Here is a 6,574-nt window from a genome sequence, read left to right as displayed (position 1 = left end):
CAGGATTACCGTACCACTCTGGTGCAGATCGTGCTCTGGTTGACCTATGAGGTCCTGTAGCAACTTGATCTGAAGTTTCATGATCATTATCATTAGCTTCCTCTCTAGTTGGTGTAGGCATCACAGGAATGTGTCAGCGTTCTGGGAACGGGGGTCCCCAGACCTGCCTGCCTGCGGCCTGCGGCGTGGCTCAAAGGGGGCCCAACACGACTTATCTTCATCAAAGCAAGCTCAAGACCCTCGCGAGGGGCCAAGCCTCGCGGAGAGCATGACAGGGAACTTCCTCAGGCATGGCCTCGTCAGGCTGGTTCATGAGGAGGCGGAGAGTTCAAGGCGGGGTACCTCGCAAGGTGCCCATGACGCAAGCCATGACGACCAAGGGCGCCAGCCGGGCGCCAGCCCGCGCAGTGTCCTTCTTTCCTCTTTGGTGCAAGGGGAGCAAGCGCAGGCGAGAGTATCAAGCAAAGGCATCCATTTCGGTGCAACAAGACCAAGAACAGTCCAATGGCAGGATGGAGGTTACCGTGGAGCCCAAGTCGGCGTCACCACTAGAGCCTTTGACAGGCGAGAACCAACTTTAGTCAGGATAAGTGTACTAGATGTTCCCCTTCAAATTGGCCAATTGTTGGCGCCCTTCCCTCTCAATATTTGGGAAGAGGCCCAGGGCCTTCGCCTATAAATAGGACTAGCCACCCACAGGATAGGGGAGGAGAGATCCATCCAGCCAAAGAGAGAGACCACAAGAACAGACCCTCGCGAGGCTGTTCTTCCTTGTATTGTTCATCATTAGCCCAAGAGGCAATCCACCACACCGCACACTGGAGTAGGGTATTACACCACAATGGTGGCCTGAACCAGTATAAATCTGTGTCTCTTGTGTTGTTCTTCTCGTAGTTTAGATCCTAGCGATTCGTCGAGGAACATGTAGGTAGAAGGCGAAACCTCCGCACGCACCCCAGTGTTCGAACCTCAAGGGTCTGCCGGAACCCTAAATCCGACATTTGGCGTGCCAGGTAGGGATGCGTCGGAATTCGCCTTCCGTCGCCCTGCTCTTCTCCGACCGCTGTGCCCATGGCTGACGCCCGTCGAGCTGCTCGCGCCGGTCGAGTCGCCCGGACGGCTCCCGTCGGTGCGCGCCCTCGTCGCTCCCTGTCGCCCGCCGTCAACACCGCCACCGGCCCGGCGGGGAACGAGCAACGAGTATCGCCCCTGCATCCCTCCGTGGCCTCTTGGCAAGAGCCGTGCAACCTCTTCCTCGCCCGCCACGCCGCTCCGGCCTCCCAGGCCGTCGCGGCCCTCCTGGGCGGCTCGCAGGCGCCGCCCTCCAGTCACCATGTCAAGCCGTTCATCCGCCAGGTCAGCGCCACCTCCGTGCGGTAGGGGGCTTCCCGGGACCGGCCGGAGCCCCAGGCCAGGCTAGCCCGGGACCACCCCTCCAACTCGGCCTGCTCGGGTGCGATCCCGATGTTGTGCACCCCCACCATCTACCAGGTGGCTGTCACCGGGACCCTCATCGACGGCAGCGCGGGCCTCAACGTGCTTTCAGTCGAAACTTTCGACCTCCTCCGCATACCCCGGGAGCGACTGCGGCCGAACCAGCCCTTCGTGGGCATCGGGGGCGGGGCATCCAGCTCCTTGGGATAGATCCGGCTCCCAGTGATCTTCGGCACCTACGACAATTTCCGCACGGAGCTGGTCGATTTCGACATCGCCGTAATTGGCCTCCCCTACAATGCCATCCTTGGCTACCCAGCGCTGGCCCAATTCATGGTCGTGACTCACCTGTCATACAACCTCATGAAGATGCCCGGGAGCAGCGGAGTCCTCACCGTGCCTGGGGACACCGGGGACGCGCTGCGAGCGCTCCAGCTCGCCTTCAAGACGGCGGCGTCAGCACAGCCCGCCAGCGCGGGGGGCCCAGAGCCAAGGGGGCTGCACCAGCCAAGAAGAAACAATTGTTCACCCAAGACAAGGCGGAGACCAAGCAAATATCCGTCGATGAGGACGGGTCCACCAGCGCCACTTTCACCATAGGCGCTCACCTCGGGCCCAAGCAGGAGGAAACCCTGGTCAAGTTCTTGCGTGCAAACAAGAAGGTGTTCGCTTGGGAGCCCGATCAGCTGGCAGGGATCCCACGGGGCGTGATCGAGCACCACCTCAACGTGTGCCCCAACGTGCGCCCTGTAAAGCTGAAAGCAAGGCGACAGTCCACTGAAAAGCAAGCCTTCATCATCCAGGAGACCCGCAAGCTAGAAGCCGCGGGGGTCATTCGCGAGGTTTGATATCCAGATTGGTTGGCCAACCCTGTGGTGGTACCAAAGAAGGGAGGGAAGGAACGCATGTGTGTCGACTTCACCAACCTCAACAAAGCATGCCCGCAAGATCCTTTCCCGCTCCCGCGCATCAATCAAATCATCGACTCCACTGCTGAGTGTGACCTGTTATGCTTCTTGGACGCCTTCTCCGAGTATCATCAGATCAAGATGGCGGTGGAAGACGTCGAGAAGATGGCCTTCCTGACCCCGTGTGGGGTCTACTGCTATACATGCATGCCCTTCGGACTGCGCAACGCAGGAGCAACCTTTCAGCGGCTCATGCACATCACCTTGGGCCCGCAACTCGGGAAGAACGTGGAGGCATACGTCGACGACATTGTGGTAAAGTCTCGCGAGGCCAAGACCCTGATACAAGACCTGGAGGAAACCTTTGCAAGCCTCAACGCAGGGAGCCTGAGGCTCAACCCGGAGAAGTGTGTGTTTGGAGTCCCCTCAGGCAAGCTCTTGGGTTTCCTCGTATCCCACCGAGGCATCGAGGCCAACCCAGAAAAGGTCAAGGCGGTCGAGGACATGAGCCCGCCAAAGACGCTCAGAGAGATGCAGAAGCTCACTGGGCTCGTGACTGCACTGGGGCGCTTCATCTCCAGGTTGGGGGAGCGGGCGCTTCCTTTCTTCCAGTTGATGAAGAAGAAGGGGCCCTTTGAATGGACTGAAGAGGCCGACAAGGCATTCCAAGACCTCAAGAGATACCTGACCAGCCCACCGGTGATGGTGGCCCCACACCCACAAGAGCCCTTGGTACTCTACCTCGCCGCCACTCCCTACTCAGCCAACGCAGCCCTGGTGGCGGTTAGGGAGGAGCGTCGGACCAAGGCTGCGGCAGCTACCCGCACCAAGGCAAAACAGGACCAAAAAGGACTTGCAGAGATCACCACCACAATTGAGGAAGATCAGCCACCACAGGGGGACACGCGAGGAGAGGGAAAGGCCCTTCCCCCAGGCAACCAGCTTCTGGAGCCTCCGCCGCCTCAGGAGGCACCACGGTTTCAGGAGGACGCCACCAGCACCGACGCTCCAATCCTCGTTGAGCACCCGGTGTACTTCGTCAGCACGGTGTTGCGAGATGCGAGGGCACGGTACCCCATGCCTCAGAAACTTCTCCTCACGCTACTGGTGGCCTCGGGCAAGCTGCGGCACTACTTTCAGGGTCACCCTATCAAGGTTGTCTCCGTGTACCCCTTGGAAAGAGTGCTCCGGAGCCCTAACTCAGCCGAAAGGGTCGCCGAGTGGAACATTGAGCTGCAAGCATTTCAGCTCGAATTCAGCATGACCCGAGTCATCAAGGGGGCCGCCTTGGCAGATTTCGTGGCAGAATGGACAGAGGCGTCGGGCCTAAAGGCTGGTGAGGATCGGTCCCTCTCCCCGGGAAGTGAGGCGCCGGACGGTTAGGTCATGTACTTCGACGGGGCGTTCTCCAGGCACAGCGCGGGGGCTGGCGCGGTACTTATATCTCCTACCCAAGACAAGCTCTACTACGCCGTGCAGCTCTATTTCCAACACGGAGAAAAGGTCTCCAACAATATAGCGGAATATGAAGGCCTGATAGCAGGCCTGAAGGCCGCGGCCACCCTCGAAGTAAAGCGCCTTACCATCAAAGGTGATTCACAACTCCTCGTCAACTTCTCCAACAAAGTATACGAGCCAAGGGATGAGCACATGGAAGCCTACCTTGCGGAGGTCCACAGGATGGAGAAGCAGTTATGGGGGCTGGAGTTACAGCACGTGCCCCGCGGCACCAATCAGGAGGCCGACGACATCGCCAAACGACCGTCCAGGCGGCTGCCTCAGGAGCCTGGCGTCTTCAGGAGCGGCTCTTCAAGCCCTCGGCCACGCCATCACTGTCAAGTGCGGTGCGGCCTTGGGAGGAGCTCCCCCAGCCGCCAGCCTCGAGAGCCCCGATCTGCAGGCCAGCCTCGGGGGCACGTTTGCTCTTGACAGCGGAGCCTCAGGAGGAATGCTGGGTCACGGAGCTCCGGAGCTATCTGACACAAGGGATCTTGCCCGAGAAAGAGGAGGAAGCGGAGCGCATGGCGCGGCAGGCCACAGCATACTGCGTCAAGGATGGGAAACTCTACCGGAGGCGACCCAATGATGTATCCCTATGCTGCATCTCCAGGGAGCAAGGGAAAGAGCTGCTGGCGGACATACATGGTGGAGACTGCGGGCACCACTCGTCATCGCGAACCCTCGTGGGCAAGGCATTCCGAAGCGGTTTCTATTGGCCTATCGCGCTCAATGACACCGTCGAACTGGTAAAGGCCTGCGAGGCCTGTCAATTCCATGCAAAAGCAGATCCATCAGCCGGCGGGGGGTCTGCAGACCATACCCCTCACGTGGCCATTCGTAGTCTGGGGGCTTGATATCCTGGGTCCGTTCCCCCGGGCGCCAGGGGGCTATCGCTACCTCTACGTCGCCGTGGACAAATTCACCAAGTGGGCCGAGGTGGAAGCCGTCCGCACCATCCCTGCGGGTTCAGCGGTCAAGTTCATCAAGGGCATCGTGAGCCGGTTCGGGGTGCCGAACCGCATCATCACCGACAACGGTTCACAGTTCACCAGCAACCTCTTCAAAACATACTGTGGTAACCTTGGAACACAGATATGCTGCGCTTCAGTGGCGCACCCCCGAAGCAACGGCCTGGCCGAGCGGGCCAACCTGGAGGTCCTGAGGGGCCTAAAGACCAGAACATTCAAGAAGAAGCTGGAGGCTTGCGGTAGGGGCTGGTACGACGAGCTCCAAACCGTGTTGTGGTCCATCCGCACGACCGCAACCAAGCCGACCGGAGAGACCCCTTTCTTCTTGGTCTATGGAGCCGAAGCGGTCCTCCCTCATGAGGTCAGACGTCGGTCCGCGTGGGTCCTGGCGTTCAACGAAGCGCAGCAGGACGCCATGCGGGCGATGGACCTCATGCTGGAGGAGGAGCGTCACCGAGAAGCCGCACTGCGAGCAGCGAGATATCAACAAGCACTGCGGCGATACCACTGCCGCAACATCCGCCCCAGGACTCTCGAGGTAGGGGACCTCGTGCTCAGGTGGGTTCTCTCCAGGGAGGGACTTCATAAGCTCTCTCCCATGTGGGAGGGCCCGTTCAAGGTTGTTCATATTTCCAGGCCCGGCTCCGTGCGCTTGGAGACTCAGGAGGGGGTGCCAGTCCAGAATGCGTGGAACATCCAGCACCTCCGGAGGTTTTACCCCTGAAAAGGCCCGGAGCCCGTGAAGAAGGCGAACGCCTGTGAAGACCATCTTTTTTGGAAAAGGCCCGGAGCCTGTGAAGAAGGAGAACGCCTATGAAGACCATCTTTTTTGGAAAAGGCCCGGAGCCTGTGAAGAAGGTGAACGCCTGTGAAGACCATCTTTTTTGGAAAAGGCCCGGAGTGTGTGAAGAAGGCGAACGCCTGTGAAGACCATCTTTTTTGGAAAAGGCCCGGAGCCTATGAAGAAGGCGAACGCCTGTGAAGACCATCTTTTTTGGAAAAGGCCCGGAGCCTGTGAAGAAGGCGAACGCCTGTGAAGACCATCTTTTTTGGAAAAGGCCCGGAGCCTGTGAAGAAGGGGAACGCCTGTGAAGACCATCTTTTTTGAAAAGGCCCGGAGCCTGTGAAGATGGTGAACGCCTGTGAAGACCATCTTTTTTGGAAAGGGCCCGGAGCGAGTGAAGAGGGCGAACGCCTGTGAAGCTATCACGTTTTTGGGAAAGGCCCGGAGCCTGTGAAGAGGGCCAATGCCCGTGAAGCTTGCTTCCCTGAAGAAAGGCCCGGAGCCTGTGAAGAAGGGCAACGCCTGTGAAGCTCGCTGCCCGTGACACTCTCACGTAATAATGAGTTGGGGCTGTACACGCCCCAGAGTCTTAGGAGCGCCAGCTTCAGGCCCTGGGGCTCCCTCCCACGCCCAGTGGCAGAACTTAGCTCCGCGCTGGTGAGAAGACGTCAAAGACTAGACTAGGTGCCGAACGTGGCTTTTTCATTTGCTTTCTGTAGTTGGCTGGTTCATTCTCATTTGAAGTTTTATTGAAACTATCGATGTCTTTTGACTTTTGGCTCTTTGATTTTTCGCCCTCCGACCCTGATTTCTCTCGCGAGTGTTTTGATCCTTTCGGTCAAGACCTCACGACCCGGGCTCACTAACAGGAGCGTTCCTCCAGTCCGTGCCTCACGGGCACCGTGACATGAATACATGACCCGGGTCGGTCGCCCCATGGCCAAGGCTGGAGATTACCTACGCGCAGGCGTTCATCAAGA

The sequence above is a fragment of the Triticum aestivum genome, chromosome 5B (genome assembly GCF_018294505.1).
Source record: "Triticum aestivum cultivar Chinese Spring chromosome 5B, IWGSC CS RefSeq v2.1, whole genome shotgun sequence".
NCBI lineage: Eukaryota > Viridiplantae > Streptophyta > Magnoliopsida > Poales > Poaceae > Triticum > Triticum aestivum.
Note: the sequence above shows the minus strand (reverse complement) of the source record.